This window comes from Heterocephalus glaber, unplaced genomic scaffold (genome assembly GCF_053883595.1).
Source record: "Heterocephalus glaber isolate CG9 unplaced genomic scaffold, H.glaber_assembly_v1.0 deba00000621, whole genome shotgun sequence".
NCBI lineage: Eukaryota > Metazoa > Chordata > Mammalia > Rodentia > Bathyergidae > Heterocephalus > Heterocephalus glaber.
In genome coordinates, this window is record NW_028258153.1 from 13,036,524 (window position 1) to 13,055,692 (window position 19,169).

The 19,169-nt window shown below is 32.0% G+C and overlaps 1 protein-coding gene and 1 pseudogene across 6 annotated transcripts in view; both read left to right on the forward strand.

The window, feature by feature from the left end:
- Positions 1-19,169, forward strand: part of Erbb4 (erb-b2 receptor tyrosine kinase 4) — a 1,128,010-nt gene that overhangs the window by 475,286 nt on the left and 633,555 nt on the right. The window lies entirely within an intron of this gene.
- Positions 1-19,169, forward strand: part of LOC147829363 (large ribosomal subunit protein uL16-like) — a 50,382-nt pseudogene continuing 31,213 nt past the window's right edge. The window contains exon 1 of the transcript XR_015449178.1: positions 1-19,169. This exon is cut by the window's right edge and continues 31,213 nt beyond it. The product of XR_015449178.1 is annotated as a large ribosomal subunit protein uL16-like (transcript).

The window sequence follows — 19,169 nt, forward strand, 5'->3', positions numbered from 1 at the left end:
TTATTTTTCCAATAATAAATTAATATTGAAAATTTTATTTTAGATTTATTTTTTCATATTATACAAAATAGAAATATTTGATGCTATTTAAAGTGTTTGGTACAAATTCACTAAATTCAGTTAGACAGCATTTTAAATCATTGTAGTATTTTTCTGTTCTTTTAGTTGGAAGAATCGTATTTAAATATAGCTACACAAGGGAATAAAAGAGATTCTGAAAGAGATTCCTCAAAAAGTAAGAGGGGTGGGGTAAATTATTTCCCTGAAAAAATTTTTGACAATATTAATTATTTTCTGGAATCTCTTAAAGCCTGCAAGAAGAGGCAAACAATATGGCTTCAGTATGTTTTCATACAAATAAGTTTGCTTAAAATATGGCCATAATGAGCTCTTTTGAATAAAGAGCTACTTCCAAATAAGTTAGGGTTAATTATAGCTATCAGAACTCTTGATATGGTTAATGCCTAGGAAAGGATATCCATTATTACATCCTTATACAATCCATTCCTCCTTTGTGCTTCCAGTAGTGCTGTACAACTTTTCAAACCCATACCTTCTTTGAATAAACATATTCATTCCAGGCCTCTTTTACTGTGATTTTAAATTTCATTCTGGTCCTAATATAAACTGAAATGATACCTGTACCAGAAAGTGTTTTTTTTGGTACCAGGGATCAAACTCGGGTCCTTGTGCTTACGCAGCAGGTGGCGAAACCACTGAGCTAAATCTCCGGCCCTCCAGAAAGTTTTTATTAATTGAAGTATTTAAAGATAGTTCAGTGACTCTTCGATGTTGTTACTTAATTTGTCCTTTATGTGTTAAAGCTACCAGAGTATTTTCCTTAATGGCCCTTTCCCCACTAGATTGTAGTTGGAGGAATTGCCAATTGTTCTTGTCTTAGAAAAAAGAATAGATATATAGTAACAACAAATACAAGATACTTTGTGGTAAATGTATTTATCATGTAATTGCAAGTATATACAAATAGAAAAAACTTAAAAATGTGAAAACTTAAAAAATAAATAACTAAGAATAATGGTAGTACCAAATAATGATTTTAAGAGCTTACTGGCCGACAGTGCACCTGGTGCTTTATGAACCTTATTTCAGTGGACTCTCTTGACGGTTCTAGGAAGTAGTCTCATCACTCCTATTAAAAATAAGGAGAATCTGAAGGTTAGAGAGGTGAAATAGATTTTCCAAGGTCACAAGAAAATGAGAAAGCTATAATTCTAACCCTCTGTGACTTTTAAAATGTATTATGACATCTTCCTTGTCCTTAAAATATGTCATGTTATAATAATTTAGTTCTCAGGACTGTCTAGTGTAGTGATCATGTTTTATAGATGAAAAAAGTGAATGCAAATGTCTGAACAGATCTAAGACTGAGCACCTTGCCTCCTGGCCTCCTGCTCAGAAGTCTTCACTAGAGTGCAAATTTTCACCCCTTAAGCTGCTGGGACTGTGTAGAGTGTTGGGCTGCTGGAAGTAGCACAGAGAGACCCCATAGGGTGGGGGTTGTTAATAGATTTTATTAATTCACCAAACATTTGTTAAGCACTTACTTTGTGCCAGGATGATGTGGTATGGAATCAAAATGGATTACAGAATCGCAACTCCGAAAGTAGTTTAGGAATTGGTGACATTTCTAATGTTATTATAAATTACTTTTGATTTTTTAATAAATTTATACATACTCATGGCCTACTTATAGCAGTGTAAGTCATTTGTATTTCTGGGTTTATTTTCTTTGTGTAAATGTTCTGGAGTCTCCAAAGTACACAGAAAATTGCACACTCATTGTTTACTGAAGACTATTTCTGTATGGGTCTTTTGAAGAAGTATTAGTCATTGGAAATCAGTATCTTGCTTACAGACACAGTTCTTATACAGAGACCTGTAGCCATAGCAGTTCATAATTGCCTTTTGAAGATACCTTTTCCTCATATGACTAATGCATGTAGATGCACATCTTTCCTGGAGAATGTAAGTTGATGTGACTCTCCTGATACACATATTACAGGGAGGGGGTATTATTTTGAACAGGCTCTATTCAGACTGTTGGGTGCTGCCCAGTACTCTTGTCTAAAATGTGAACAGTTTGGCATTTGGGGCTCAGAAATTCGACCTTTTGAAATGATATTCTTTTACACAGGTATTTTGTATCAGGTGTGACAAGTCTACTCCAATTACTCTATCTATAATCTCTCTTTTCCTACAAATTTCTAGGTTTGGAAGAGAAAGAGAGTTTGTTGCTTTAGTTAATTTTATGGCCTTACCTCTCTTTCACTTCCTGGTCTGATACAAAGTACAGCAGCTTTATTAGAAATCATCTAAAATTAAGACTGATAATGTACTCAAATGCATTTTGGTTCTGTTTTTGATGTTGTTTCATATCAGCCACTTGAAAGTTGTCTGATACTGAGCAAGAAATTTAACCACCCTACACTTTGACTACTCCATTCAAAAAAATGAAGTTGTTAGACTTCAACTGGAACAAAATGGGGAGTCACCATAATGATATAAAAGAACCTCATAGACCCCAAGGAGAAGATCTGTTTGCAACCGTGGGAGTGATAGTAAAATTTAAATCAGAAACACAAAGACTACCTGAATACTGTATCCATCTCATTTGTGTTTATCCCTATGAATTTCCATTATCTTTCTCTGTGCACTCACGTCATATGCTTGTGTGCCACGTATAATTGCTGCCAACCAATTCTAAGCTTATAACTTTCAGTGGAGATACTCAAAGTAAGACTGGCCTTTATTATTATTATTTTTAGTTTCCATCACATAATTAATTTCTGTTTGACCCTTGGTCCAGTAAGCTGGGCCAGTTAATAGTGATTCCTCACATTATCATATCAATACATTAAATTGAGGAGTTCATAGAAGTACTGTATACTTCTTATTAGACACAGTAGATATTACTAGATCACTTTTTGCATATTCTTGTAAAAAATATGGTGTTACGTCTCTTATCATCTTTGGAATAGGATAATCTTAATAAAATGAGTAAATAATGATGTTGATGGCAATATAGCAATGCTAATAGCTATAATTATTAGACTTATAATGTATCTTAAACATTATTCTAAATATTATCCATGTATAAGCTCCTTTATATATCAAACTAACTTTAGGAGGAGGTATAATTATTATTTTTCACATACTATGTGCTCAATAAATATTAAAAATAGTGTTTTCAAAGAACATTAAATAAATTCCTGAGAAGAGGTAACCTCAGGTCTTAACGTTGTCAGTTTTATTTTTTTAATTAAAAAAATATTTTTATATTCATATTATTTTTTCCCATGAAGATGTCCAATATCTGTCAAAAATAAATATTTTAAGTCTAGCTGTCTACTTCCCCACTCCTCAGTTAGGTGCTAAGCTCTAGATACTAACACCAAGCTCAGAGGGTCAGACTTGAGCACGAAGAGATTGAGTACACTCCTGAGTATCATGTACTATCAAAAGTTTACATTCATCATGCATTTTTATTTAGTGCCAAACAGATTGAGTAATATAAACGCCTTTTATCTGTGACATTTTTTGAAATGAAAAGAACACATGTAGAAATATTTAAGCTAATAAATAAATAATCTTTCATTAATATTTCTCTTTACCTTCAAATAATCTCAAATATATTATCCTACCAATGTCAAATAAATTTTTATGATAATTTTAAGCTAGTAAAATGTGGGAGAGAAAATAAGCAGGATATATCCCCTATCTAAAATTTAATTTGCATGCTGAGATTGATCATGTCACTGTGGACTAAAGGGATGTATACATTTTTTAAAAGGGAAAGAGGTAAAAGAATATGTATTTCAGTTGAGAGATAAAGATTCAGGTAAAGGAAGGTACATATTTATTCTGTATTTATTATCTGTCAATCACTCTGGCTTGTAATCTGCTGACCCATGCAGCCCTTATAGTTTTACAAATAAGAAATAATGTTCGAGCCTCAGGTTTTAAATACATTAATATATTGCCCAAGTCATATACTCGGTAAATGAGGAAGCAGTGTGCAAATTTAGGACTTTATGCTTTTAAATGTCATATTTTTAACTGTCTTTCCTCCTAAGTAAGGATTGTGATGAAAAAATTAGCATATTATTGGAAATATAAACATCTTCATATATATTTCAAAATGAAACATGGCTTTTTTTACTATGTATTATTTAAACATTCTGTGGGTGCCTTTTTTCTCTTTTAATACATTTGTGAGTTAGGTTAGATTTATTATCTCCTTTTTGCAAAAGAAGACATTTGTCCCACCCATGTTGTATAAGTGACAGAGCCAAGATTCAAACCTGTGTCTATTTCAGAATCCCTGTGATTTTCATCTGGGCATGGTGGCACACAACTGCAGCCCCAGGAATGCAGGAGGCTATCAGAGGAGGATTGCCAAGTTCTAGGGCAGCCTAGGCTACATAGTGAGTTCAAGGCCAGCCTGAGCTATTTTCTGAAAAATCCCTCTGATTTTCATTAATATTTTCTAATTTTTAAAGTTCTTCTCAGTGGGTAATCAAGAGTTAGTTCTTTGTTCCTTCTCAAATATTTTTGCAGTAAAAGTCTAAATAATACCGGTTTACCATAAGTTAAGCAATAGTGTTTTCTCTAAATTGTTATTCTGTTCATCTGAGAATCTAAATAAGGGATAAATTATCCTTATCTCATGAAAATAATTTCCTTCCCCTCATGAATTTCAATCTATTACTTGTTGTCACTTCTTAGAGCTTGCCCATGGCTGTCAGATACACTCTGTAGGTTAGCTCACTTAATTCATTCTCATAAGTGGTTAATTTTATTGTCTTTATCATTTTTGTTTCAGTGCTGCAAATTCCTTCTAATTTGTTGAGTTGTTGAATAGAAGGAGATGAAGTGGAGTAAAGTAATAATCTTCTCAAGGAAGTCATTTGTCTTCCTACTTATCTTTCCTTATATGTGTGTACAATCCATTCTCAATTATTTGTACAGATGAAGAAGGAGCATTGTGCTGTGGATAATCCAAAAGCCATTTACAGAAGATTTACCTTCATGATTATCTTTGTGTAGGTGATATTCCCTGCGTGCATTTCAACTACATTCATGAAGGAAGAAAAAAAATCTTTTAAAGTCATTGTCAATGAAAAGCCAAGTTCAAGTGAAAAATTTTCTCTGTACATAATCCATATAGAGAAAATAAAGAATTGACTGTGTAAAGTTACTTCATAAGAATTACAAAACATTGCTCTATTTGGAGTGCCATACTGAAAATGAGAATTTGGGTTAAACTATCATCTGTAGACCCATTTTTGTTCATAGATCGGTCTATAATGACATTTGAATAAAAATCTGTGAATAATTATTTTAAAGCTGTTTCCATAATGCATTACTTACAGGATTGAAGTAACCTAATTTGTCAACTTGTATTGCCAAGTTTTCTGGCATCGTAGTTTGTTAATAAATTCAAATTACCATTTAACATACACTTAGTTTTTTAATATGGGCAATCATTGTGCATCTTTATAGCCTCTTGACTATTTAACTGTTTTTCTGTTTATGGTGCTTCTAAGTTAGTGTGTCACTCTACAATTTTATTTGTGTATTATTCATTTCACTTTTCATATTAGTAATGAAGATAATAAAATTGAGGACCTAAATCATTGTTTGTGGCAGCTCAGTCCTCCACTTCTCTTTGTTGCCATTATCACTGCCCCTTGTTTATAGCTTTTTAAATGGTTTCAATCCATCTGAGAATAATCATCTTCAAACCCACTTAAATTAATTTTGAGACAGTTTATGTATCACCGAATTAAATACTTTACAAAAATTTAAATAGACTACTTGTGCTGCATCTCTTTATCTACTAATCTTGTAATTTCTGTCAGAAATAGCCATCATGTTTATTTGGCATAGTGTGATCTCTATATATTCATACACTTACTTATTATTCATAAGGTTTCTCTTTTGTTCTTTCCATGTACAGTACCACTGTTTTATATCAGTGTCTTCCAACAGTGAAAGCACAAATAGTACTAGGCTTCTTACAGAGTCAATCCTAAAAGTGTTAGCCTCCCACACAGCACAGGTTCATCCGCACCTGTTGAGGACTTATTGTGTGTGTTCTGAGGTAAAGCTTCTTGAGATAAATGACCACACTTAAGTCTAATTAATGTCCAGTTGGTTAGTTAAGACCAGAGAAGGCTATTTCTAATGTGTAGTCTTACCCTGTTAGCTACTTTAGGACATTAATTCCAACATACATTTATAAATGCTTAGATGCATGTTGGTATTATTTACTTAAATATCTTCATTCCTTTCCATATTATTACATTTACTTGAACACTCTTTTACCTTTAGGAATACTAGAATTCTTCATAAAATGCCTCAGATCACTGTAAAGAAGGCTATTTTCTTCAGGTTTTTAAGAATGAGTATGCTATAAATCCATTTTGTACAAAATAGCTGTTCTTATAGAGTGTCAGAAAAACTTTGTACTTTGAAAAACTGCAGCTATTTTCATTCATAATGATAGTCTTTAATAAGAATTCCTATTCTAATGCCCACATATGCCATTTTATTATGCCAAAGTATGCAAATGCTCTCATAAAATATGATTTTATAGTCATCTTCACTTCCCAAATTCTTTGCTCAGAATCTGCATTTATTACTTTAATTTTAACATCATTTGAACAATATTGCCACATTTAACAAGCAAATAAAAATCTCCTTGAATTTTCTCCTTGTTTCTTAGAAATTAAACATAAAGGTATTGTAAGAGAAGCAGATACTTTATACAAGTGAGTATATAAGTATTTAGAACTTTATTCTGAAGTGAATTAATTGTTCTCTGTATAACCTAAGTCTATAGCTGGAAGTTATAAACATCCTTTTTTTCTGCATGAATGTAAATACAGTTACCTTACATGATAAAATTCTTTCTTTTAAGTGAACATTGGCCTTATAGTGGCTCATCCAGTAGTACTACTTACTGAAGAATTATTTCATAAATATGAAAAGTAACCTTTTTTTCTTTTATCAAAGGTATGCTGTCTTTTTTTTTTTTTTTTTTTTTTTTTTTTTTGGTACTGGGGATCAAACTTGGGTCCTTGTGCTTGCCAGGCAGCGGCGGAACCACTGAGCTAAATCCCCTGCCCCGCCTCCTTTGATATTATAATTGTTCCTTGGAACTTTTTTGTGTGTGCTGGGGATCGAACTCAGGTCCTTGTGCTTGCTCAGCAGGCTGCGCCTTGGAACTTTTTGCTAGGCTGTTATACAGTCATTTCTGGGCTATAAGTTAAGTGTCATAAGTAAATGGCAAAATATCAAAGCCTGAAGTTTTCTAGGTAAAAGGCTTCATATTGGTCTGATGGTTTCTGCCTGTAGGGATTAATGTCATATATGAAAAATTTGAGAAATGAAAACCTCTTAGATACAACATATGTGTATTCTTTATTTTTCTTGGAATTTAATGTAGTATTCCATTACAAGCATACAATGAGTGTAAATGGTTATAGAATCAGCTACAGTCATTGCTTAGTTGGGAAGAATGACCCAAAATGTTATAGAAGAAGGAGAATGAATATTAGAATGCAGCTTTTTGAAGCACTCCTCCTTAATTAAGGACTTGTGTCTTTTTATTCAGTAAATTTATTTAATCCAGAACAGAAAAAATTCTTTCAATGACATACTTGACATTCACATCAGCTAGAGGACAAAAGGAGCATAGTGATTTTACTAGACACAATGAGATTTGTGCCCTTGGTATACAGTATGATGGCATTACATGTCTTGTTCCACACTGTCACCTAGAATAAGCTTAATTTAAAATTTTTTTTTCTTGTTTATAATATCTTATTGAGTCAATATTCATTCTCATATTCTCGTATGTGTCATATAAGCATTACCAAATATTCTAGAACCTTCTAGAAAAGCAATATATCACAAGATGCTAACAGCATTTTGTCCTCTATGACCTGCATTATGAATGGAATTTGGTTGATCACTGAGCCCACTTCTGTCTCCCTTGCTATAACCCTTTTTATCTCCTTCAGAAATCGATTTATAGAAATGTCTGTACTTAATCAATATAACCTTCTGCAGTTCTTTGAAACCCTTGCTCGGTGAGCCATGAATGTCAGAAACATGTTATAACTTTATGTGAGGGCTTCTGTCCTTTGATGGGAAAAATGAAAAGTTAGAATAGACACATAATGTCTAATGCTGACATTAGATTGCAGATTGATACATTTGCTCTAAACTAAGAAAGGCAGACTATAAAGAATGCTCCAAAGAATATTTTTAGAAATGCTTTTAAGTGACCAAATGATTATGAAACATCCTGAAATAATATTCAATTTAAGTGGATGCCCCAAAACATCTTGGATGAGATGTTTTGTATATGGTATAATTCAACATTTTGTCATTTCCGAGGGAATAAGGAGGGAACCATGAGGAAGACTGTGAATAGTTACATAAATTAAAAACAAATGTTGATGCAATTTCCAAATCATCTGCAATGTGAACTTACAGATAATTTTTGAATGTAAAGATGATTTTAGCTATTTCTTATATATCATGAAATGAGATAAAATGGTGTTGAATCATTTTCTAAAATGTGGTATATGAAGGATTGCTCATATATTTTCAACTGGGTGAATGCTGAAGCTTTGGAATTTTTGAGAAAACAAAGCATGTAAATTAGCCACAAGATTATGATCTTCACTAGAAATATATATTTGCTTACGTATACAGCACTTCCTAAATAACATACTTTTATTGTTGTAATATTATTTAATAGAAATTTAGAAAAATATTATATAATACTTAGAAAAGAACAAAAAATCCAGTAAGTCAAAAAAAAAAAGGTCAAAGGAAATGGAAAAAAAAAAGAGGAGGAAAAGATCTCTGTATGTAGTCTTAAATTTTCTTAATGAGAGTGAAACATTCGAAGAAACGAAATAGTTTAATAGGAAAGATGGATGGAGTTAGCCTGGAGAATTTAGAAGACAAAGAAGCTATTGAGTTCAGAATAATAAAGTAAAACATAAACCTAGGCAACTATGATTTTTGAAATTCTCTAGAATTCTATAAAACGTATCACTAGAAACATCGTATTATTACACACTTGCTACAGTGAATCAATAATAATGAAAAATGTAGAATTTTCATTATATTTAAAGACTATATTTAAAATCAATAGTAACTTATCATACTAAAATATGTATTTTCAAGTCAGTAACACAAAATTGAAGATAACTAAGTCTGAAGTTCCTTTTTCCAACCACATGTCATTAACCCTTGTTCATATAAAATTTCTGAAACTGAAGCACAACCAAAAAAAAAGTATCTGAAATGAAAAGGAAATGTCCTTCCTGAAATAGAAACCAAGGTTAAAGAGACAGTTTCTGAGACAAACAGAAGTGAAATTTAGCTCATCAAATGAGGTGGCCCACGTTTATATGTGTGATGAAAATTATATCTGCTATAAATGTGCAAATAATTAACATTAAATAATTGATACTGCTATTTGCCTGTAATCTGATTTTGTCTAATTAACAAGAGAATCTTTAACTTCTTTCTTGATGGACCATTTCTTATATTAGCCTTAGTCAATAATGTGATGATAGAATTATTGCCATTATAACTTTATTATTGAGTAATTCCTGAGTGCCAACAGAATAATAGGCTTGTTCTAAGAAAGAATACCCAGCAGTTTAGTAGATGCAGAAATAAGAAAGTAATATCAAAACTGCAGGATTAGATTTTGTATAGGGAAGGCCGATCTGGATCATTACTTTGCCTTTTTAAATGTGAAATATATAGAAATATCCACTAAGCATAATTATCATATACTATTACAAAGTATATGAATTAAGAAATTTAATACAACAAGCTTTATAAAGATCTGTGTTTCCTTGTGGCAATCTTTGCTCTCTTTCTCCTCCAAAAGTAACTACTATCTTGACTTCTAACCCTACAGTTTAATTTTGTTTTTCATTGAAAAAATTTATGTATGTAAATTAAAACTCACAATATGTTTTATTTCATATCTGACTTTCTTTGATCAATATTTTTCATGCTTTTTTATTCATGTGTTACATATAACTGTTATTTATTAATTTTTAGTGCTATATGTTGTTCCACTGTATATTACAAATAAATAATGATTTATTTATCATATATACTGTTGATGAACATTTGTTTTGTTTCCAATTTTTGTATGGGTATTTCTGCTCTAGTTTGTATATGTCTTGTGGGTACATACGTTATGTCTTTTTTTTTAACAGTATGTCTTTTTAGATATGTATCTAAGAATGGAATTATTTTCCTGTTAAGGTGGTTTTACTAACACATGCATACCATTACAAGTTTCCCATTGCTCATGTTTTTGCTAACTTTGTTTTATATGTCATTTTATTTTTACATAGTATAGTAGGTATGTAGTTGATTTTCACTGTGGTTTTAATTTACATTTTTCCAATTTCTAATTAGGTCACATGCTCTTTCATATATTTAGTGTGCATTTCGATATCCTATTTCTTGACATGTTCATTCAAATTGCTTGCTTATTTTTTTTTCTATAAGGTAGTCCCTCTTTTCTTACTGAACTATAGAACTAATTTAAATATTTTGGCTTTAAGTGCTTCATAAGTTACATGTGTTGCAGCTATATGTTCCCTCTTTGTATTTTGCATTTTTACTTCCTTAAGTTGTCTTTTCATGAATAAATAATTTGAAAGTGTAGGTGCTAATGTTATTTCCTAGTACAAATTGCTCTTCTATAAGCTATTCTTCAATAAGCACTTTGATTTCTGTAAATCTGAACATAAGGGCTCCTTTTAATAGGAATGACCTGATTCGTGACCTCACTTCTTTCTCTTTACTCACCAAACTGTAAACTATCATAATACCTTCAAAAGGTTTAGTTTCTCTATTTCACTTCTTTTTAAAAAATTTACATACTTCAACTTGACCACTTATTATATTCCAGTGATTTGTTTATTTTTCAGTCCCAGTGAGCTATAAATAACTTTTTGGAAAGAAGTCCTATTTTACTATTTTTTGATAGGTAACCTAGTTTAGTGATGGTGCAGTTAAAATAAACAGTGTGAGCTGTGACTTGAATTGAATTTATGTAATCTTCTTTATCACATGCTAAATTCAAACAGGGAAAAATTCATATCTTGCTCATTTGTGTTTTTTCATGATCACCATCTTTAGATGATACCTTTTATCATATAAATAATAAATTATCTACATGATTAAGTAATTAAAATCTGAAATAGAGAGTTTACATTGATGTTTTGTTAATGCCAGATGTAAACTATGATCTGGAGGTGGTTAGTACAGAATCTTAAAATAGTTTTAAAATATTTAAATTAATTGGATGATAAACTCACCAGTAATAAATCAATGGATGTATGTATGAAATATTTTTCATTCTTTTGGTATTTCATTATTAGCAGTTTAGGCATTCATTCTAAGTTTTGATTTGATTAAATATCTTAAGTAGAATAAATCTAAAACTCATTAAAAATTAAAACAAGGTAGGGCATATTTCTAGCTACTAGATTCTAGCCTGAGATATTTTCATATATGTAGCAATAGAATAAATACAAAAGTCTAAAACTATAGTTTTCAGATATAATAGATTTTTTGTGCTCTTCCCTATTTTCAAGTGAGGAGAACTTTTTTTCTCTTTTTTTTTTGGGTACCGGAGATCAAACTCGGGACCTTGCGCTTGCAAGGCAGGCAGCGGAACCATTGAGCTAAATCCTCAGCCCAAGGAGAACTTTTTATGTATAATCTTTACAGTAAATTTTTTTTTAAAAAATGAGATCAATGGCAATACTTTCTTAGCTCCATGGAAACTACATCAATATTTTGACCTTTCATTCAGTTAACTCTCATCTAGATATAAAAATGTGATGCATGTAGGTATAAAAATGTGATGCATTTATCTACATCCAGTAAGTTTAAAAGTTGTATATGTGTTTAAGAATTAGAGAACTTAACTTCTTCCTTTAAAAAAATTCATGTCTTATATAAGTCTAGTTGGTTTGATTTTTTTCTGACCCATTATCTCTGAGATAAACCACTCACAATGTGATATGCTACAACAGAGATGAAGTCTAATATATAGTTCATTTCAAATGACCCAGACATTCTGAGAAATGCTGGAGGCTATTTAATAAAAATGTCTAATATATAATTAACTCAGTGATTGTATAATTTTATATTGTTTTACATCTAAGTTGTACTATACCATTACAGTAGTTATATTAAATATTATATCCCAATATCCAAGACACAAGCTACATAAAGAAGTCCTCAAAAACATAGTCCAATGAAAGCATTCTTCCAAAATAAGTATACCTTGTCTTATGGATGTCAATTGGATTAACTAAAGCCTTTAATTAGTATTTTAAAATAACAGTGTGTGGAAGAATTTTCTATGGCATTGTACTTTAATATTTTTAAGTAATTTAGTTTTAAGAAATTTTTTAAACTTTTGTTATGCTCCTATTTATTATGTCTGAGGACAGAAAATAGATGTATTATGGTGAAGAAAAACAACCTACAATGCAAGCTAAGACTTTTTTTTTTGGTACCAGAGGTGCAGCAGGCGGCGAAACCACTGAGCTAAATCCCTAGCCCAAAGCTAAGACTTTGATTTGCATCTCATTTCCACAATTTAGCTACGTGCTTGAACATATTAACAGTGTCTTATGATGTGATGGGTTGCTTCTTGACATTGTACCCTGTGAGCAGCAAATTTCAAACAAGTTATAGAAGATTAGTTGAGAGGGGAGGGGAGAAAGGAGGAGGAAGAAGAAAAGGAGGAGGAAGAAGAAAAAGAGGAGGAAGAGGAGGAGGAAGAGGAGATGAAGCTAAATGAATGGTTGATCTAGGTCTAGAATTCCCAGACCTGACAACCTCTTAGAATCATCTTCATGGTGTTCAAAAATATTAACTCCTTCAACTCTCCCCAGAGCAACTACATCATTGTCAAGTTGTGATAGAATATGAACTTGAGAAACATAGCACCAGATAAAACCTAAGTGCTTCTTTAAAATCTAGTGCCTTGTGCTTGTAAGACTATTAATCATTCCAAAGAATGAAGGTAATTTTTACCTTTGCAGGTTGTCATAAACTTTAACTATGATAGCCTTTGTCAAAATATCTGCCATATAACTGAAAATATATTTTTAAATTACTCATAGAAATAGCCACATCCAAAATCAATTTATTTTCTAACATTTTTTATCTTTCATTAAATATATTGAATAAATATGCTTATCCAAAAAATTATCCTCAGTGAATTAATTTACTGTTCCATGAATTATAAGCCACAATCCTTACATTATTTCTTACTTGTATGTGCATGTTTATGTGCACATTTCTTAAGAGCAAATATTTAAGCATTTATTTTGAAACATCACTTATCTAATTAGTTATCTGAATACAGTTGGCATTCACATGTAACTTTCTTATTGTTCTAAGGAATTTTGTTTTCATTTCTGCATTTGTAGAGCCAAAGCTACCTACAACTAAAAGCCAAGCTCAGATTTGGCAGATGTTTGCCTATCCCATATTACTTAGGACTAACTTTCATAGAATACACTCGGCCAATGGACAATTTTGTGTGCCGTTTCTTGATTGGATCAAGATTTACATATGACCCCTTGCTCACAAGTAGAAAATGCCAGGAGTCTCTTCTCAATCACTTTCAAAATCCAAAGCATTGTCCAAATTACATGTTTTTCTTCTGACCTAAGCTATCTCCATCTTGATAAAAGTACTAGTATTCACATCTTTCTGTTCCTGTCTCGCAGCACCACCCTTCTACCCAAGTCCATTCATTGCTCTTCTTCACTATTGTCTGGGCACCAGGAAGATTTCTTAAACTACATCAAGGGACTTCTTGTCTTCTGAAGTCCAGTTGTGTTTAGCCGATGAGACACACTTTTGGGTGAATGGGAACTAGTATTTATTATTTGATCCCTGCCTTTATAATAGATAGCTACGGGCTACTTTACAGTTATTTTGGGGAAACTTTCTGTTCTAACCTCTTAGTTCAGAGGATGGGAATGGCTACCATTTGTTTCTAGCCCCAGAATATGCTGCTATTTTTTAGGGTTTGCTTTATAGTAGTCTGCCTATACATGAGTAGTAATCTCTTTATTAAATACCTCCTCAGTTGCCTAGTGTGACTAGGTTATGTTTCCTGCTAGGATTCTGACTGAGAAAGGGCAGTGTTTTTGCAAGTTTTATGTTTTTTTTTTCAGTTATTCAGGGTATGATTCTAATTTTTATTCATTAGTACTTTGCATTGCCAATATGCATAATATAATACCTTTAAAAAGACATTATTAGTGTATTTTGAGGTCAACTCTTCAGGCTTTATTTCTCCTCAAATAAAACATTTATCCTGAAAGGTCTGTGATCTAGAGCCAATACTCCTGAGCTCTGGTCCCAATTTTGTAGTGAATATTTGAAGCAGATATTTTCCCTTTCTAGACCTAAGTTTTCTCATCTTTAAAGTGACAGGATTTATTATGTATCATCTGTTACGTGTTATTTGTTCTGATCATAATGTTTGGTGGATATTATATATATACAAAACATCATAGAATGACTATCATGCCTTGATTTGGTATAAAATTAACTCTCTCCAATAGATTAATTAGCTTCCGAATTGAGTGCCTTACATTCACTCCAGCTATGCTTTCCTTATACAATAACTGGAGATTTTAAAATACATACCTATCCTCCTTCTCTGCCAATCACACTAATATATTTTAAAATCTTGATGTGACTTCAAATTGTTCTTGAGATGAAGATTAAAATGCTTAATAAATAGACTTGAATGCAGTCTGTGAGTCCTTCCATGGTTTGATCCCAGCTTGTCTTTCTAGCTCTTCCAGTACTGATCTCCCTAAATTTCAATATGCTTTCTTCCTTCCTTTCACCACCAGGGCACTGTACTGGTTCTCTGTCTGCACAGAAAATTTCTCATTCACTTATTCTTTATGGATAGTCAGTCCCTACTGAACTGAAAGCTTGGTTCAGGCATTTTCTTTCTCAAGGAAGCTTTTTGCAAGACTAAACCAAGGTTTCTGTATTTATTGTTTCCTAGAACAATACCTCTCTACTTCTTAGCATTAATCTTGTTTTAAGTATACTCTCACTTGCTTAACTATACAATGCACATTATTTCTCTTAATGAACTCAAGTTCCATGAAAACAGAGACTTTCTATCTCACCTTTGTATGACCCATACCTACGTTAGACTGGGCCTGAAGTAGGCACTTACTAAATACCGGTTTATTTGGATTGCTGAGTAAATGAATCAGAGCAGCAAAAGCTAGGGATGAAGCCTAGAACTAAATAACAGTGGGAGATTATAACGAGCACTGCAGTTTGTTATAATGAGATTAAACTAAAAGATATAAAATAAGTCCTCAAAATCTAATAAAGTGAGCAAATTTCTACTATCAAGCCCCCTTGCTTGTTTTCCTAGAGGAGCTGTCCCCTTAATCACTGTTATGCTGAATGTTTCACTCTCTCTACCTGGTAACCAGTAACCAGTCTATGTCTGAGACGGGGGGGGGAGGAATTTGTGTAGACACAGAAAGATTAATTTTTGAGAATCTTTGAATTTAGATATTTGAATATAGAAAATTATCATAATTCTTTTAATTCCTGTCACTTGTCTTACTACCATGAGCAGTGTGACTTAGACTATTTTAATGAATTACACTATCAAAGAGAAGCATCATAAAAGTAGAAACAGTAATATCCTTTTAGTCTTAGGTAAGGATACTCTCCATTAAGTTTAGTGTAATTAAAGTTGTAGCTTCTATACTCACTTACTCAATGTTCCTTGATCTGAATGCAAGCACTTAGAAGTTACTATGTAGAGAAATACTATGGACAGAAAAAACCTGGAAATTAAAAATAATATAAACCCAATCTTGCTATTTTTGCTAGCTGTGTCACATGAACAGGATATTTTATTCCTGTGAGCCTCAACTCCCCTTTCTGTAAAACTGGAATGCCAATGACTAGTTCATGATGTTGAGGGGATTGATTAAATATAACAATTTATAAAAAGCAGCTGTCCTGTCTGGTACACAGTAAGACTCCAGTAGATGTCTATTGTCTGTACTAACACAATCCAACAAAGTGAAATGATTTTGTCCATAGTAGAAAAGAAGATATGCTTTTCTGATTTTGAATCAAATTATTGAGAAGATATTTAGTCAATGTAGACAATTGCTTCAGATGTCACATGCTTCATCATAATAGCCTGAGAACAATAGCAAACTACTGTCATGACAAAAACCAAAAAGACAAATGACATACTTTGTGGGTCTATTGTTAAGGTATTCTTTCTCATGAATAAATATTTTGATTGAATATTATCTAAAACTACACACTGTAATGCAGTAGTTTATAGCTTTTAATGATTTCAGTGGTGATGGAAGATTATTGTCTTTTGTGCTCAAATACTGAATTGATGAAGTTGTTACCATCTAATTATGCAAATCTTCCTGAAAAACTTAAGGCTGAATTACCTTGTAAATGTATTATTTCTGATTAGTGTCTATGGCCACTTCTTTCAAGATCTGCCTCTATTTATTGCTTTCTGAATATAGTGCTCAAGAAATCAATGAATATTGATTTAAGCTGTGTTTCATAGTGTTTGTTTTCCATTTCTTGTCTATTTTAATTGAAGTTATTTCACACTCATAAAAAGGTCAGTGTTATCCTGGAAATATAGTGTGGATTAGATCATAGAAACCTTTATTAAGCAAATGTTTTTATATCAAGTGTCTTCATGTACACCAGGAAACCATCAATATGATTAGGCACATTATAGATTCCTAAAGAAATTATACCTAGTGGGTATTTTTCCACACCTCCTCTTCACTGGAGTACAGAGAAATCGAAGTAAGTCTCATTCTCAAATATATGGTTGTATAATGTCAGAAATGAAGTACTGTACTGAATTCATGTTGCTGTAACTTTGTAAATAGAAATAAGTACAATTTGAGAGCAAAATTTTTATAAAATGATAATAGCAAAAAATAATTTTCATATAACTGAAATTAGTTTATATGACAGAAAAAGGAAGTTTCCTGATATGCTTATGTTATGAAAGGAAGTACAAAATGGCAAAATGATTCTTAGATCTGAAAGAGGAAAGACACTTGATTGTACAGTAAGAATACCAATATAGAACTATTGACATAATTGATTATTCAAACTCAATTTTTAAATTGAGGTTATTTAAAGAAAGAAACATAGTCCCACCCAGTGTCATGAAAATTTACTCCTGTTTTATGGGAGTATAAAGGTTTTTGTATGCTTTATAGCTTATATTTTATTATATTTGTATGGATCAACATTTTGAGCTATTTTTTCTGTATGAAATAAAAGAGAACAATAGAGAGAAAGAATGTGTAGGGGAGATCCAACTTTATCATTTTGCGTGTAGACATATAGTAGTCTCTGCACCTTTTCTTGGAAAGACTATTTTTCTTCAGTTGTCTTGATATTCTAGTCAAAAATCAATTGACTAAAATGTATAAGTTTATTTCTCAACCTTCAAATATATTCCACTGATCTAGACTCCTGTTATTGCACAGTGCCTTAATTATTGTGTGTTTATGACCAGTTGTGAAACAAAGAAGTATCAATCCTCCAAATTTTCTTTTGGAAAATTGTTTTGACTATGCTGGGTCTTCTGAATTTCTGTTTGAATCAATTTAATTCTCATGACTTAATTTCCACAAGAAAGCCATCTGAGATTTTGATAAGGATTACATTGAGTCTGGAGATCAATTTGTGAAGTATTTGCATTGTAAAAATATGGTCTTCCATTTTGAGATAATGAGATATCTTTCTACTTACTTAGCTCTTTATTTTTTATTCAAGAACACACTGAAATTTAGTTTGTACTGTAGAACTTTTGCACCCCACCTTTAAAATATTTAAATAATTTTTATGCCAAGGTAAATGAAATTGTTTCAATTATGTTTTTGACATTTTTATTGCTTATGAAAAAATACAATTGGTAGATCGGCTTATATTCTGCTATCTTCCTGAGCTATTGTAGGAATTCTAATAGATTTGTGTGTGCACACCTGTAAATGTCTGTTCTTTGGGATTCTCGGCATAATATCATGTCATCTACAAAGAACGTTTTCTTTTTGTTCCTGTAACAATCACTTTTCAATTGCTGGGACATGACACCTGACACCCATGACTTAAAGGATAGGTTAAATTTTGCTCACAGTGTAAGGGGATCCAGTCAATAGCTGTCTCCAAGGTAGAAAATGCATGGAAAAAAGGCATGACAGAACAAAGATGCTTAGTTTATGGCATTCAGGAAGCAGAGAAAGGGAATAGTGCCAGAGAGGAAGTGGTGTGGGACTAAATGTAGGACCCAAAGTCATGCCTCCAAAGCATTCCCCTAACTTACCCAGAAGAGTGCTTTGCTAATCCCCTGACAGGCTCCCAAACCAATCAAATTGTTAGAATTAAATTACCCACCACAGTTCCAATCTGAATTTCCAAACAAATACCTTTTAAAAAGTTTAGTCTAATTTCCCTGACTAGTCTTCTGGTATATTATTTAATAAAAGCGTCAAGTGTGGACGTGTTTGCCTTGTTCCTGTTTTAGAGGGAAAACATTCAGTCTTTTATCATAAAGTATGATGTTAACCATGGATTTTTGAAAGGAGCTCTCTTTGGGTGGAATTAGCTCTATTTTAATCCTAGTTTATTTGGCATTTATTTTTTATAGCTTTCAAATGCACCTTAATGATGCTTATTTCCCCCTTTTTGACTACCCATTTAGTGTTATGAAAAGAATATTCAACGGGCAAACCAATCTTGATCACAGATATGTTTTCATAACATTTTGACTTTGAAAAAGTCATTTTATCTCACTGGCTTTACTTTTTTCATCTACACATTTAGTAGCTCAACTAGATGGTTCTAGTCTCTCTATACTGATTCTGATTTAGTGATCATAGATTGTTTCAATTGTTTTCGCTTTAAGTTCATATAATTGGACTTCATTCCTAGTTACCTTCTTGCTGCTAATCTTCCCAATACAAGTTCACAATGAAAACATTTTTAGTGGTTTTGTAGGCCTTATT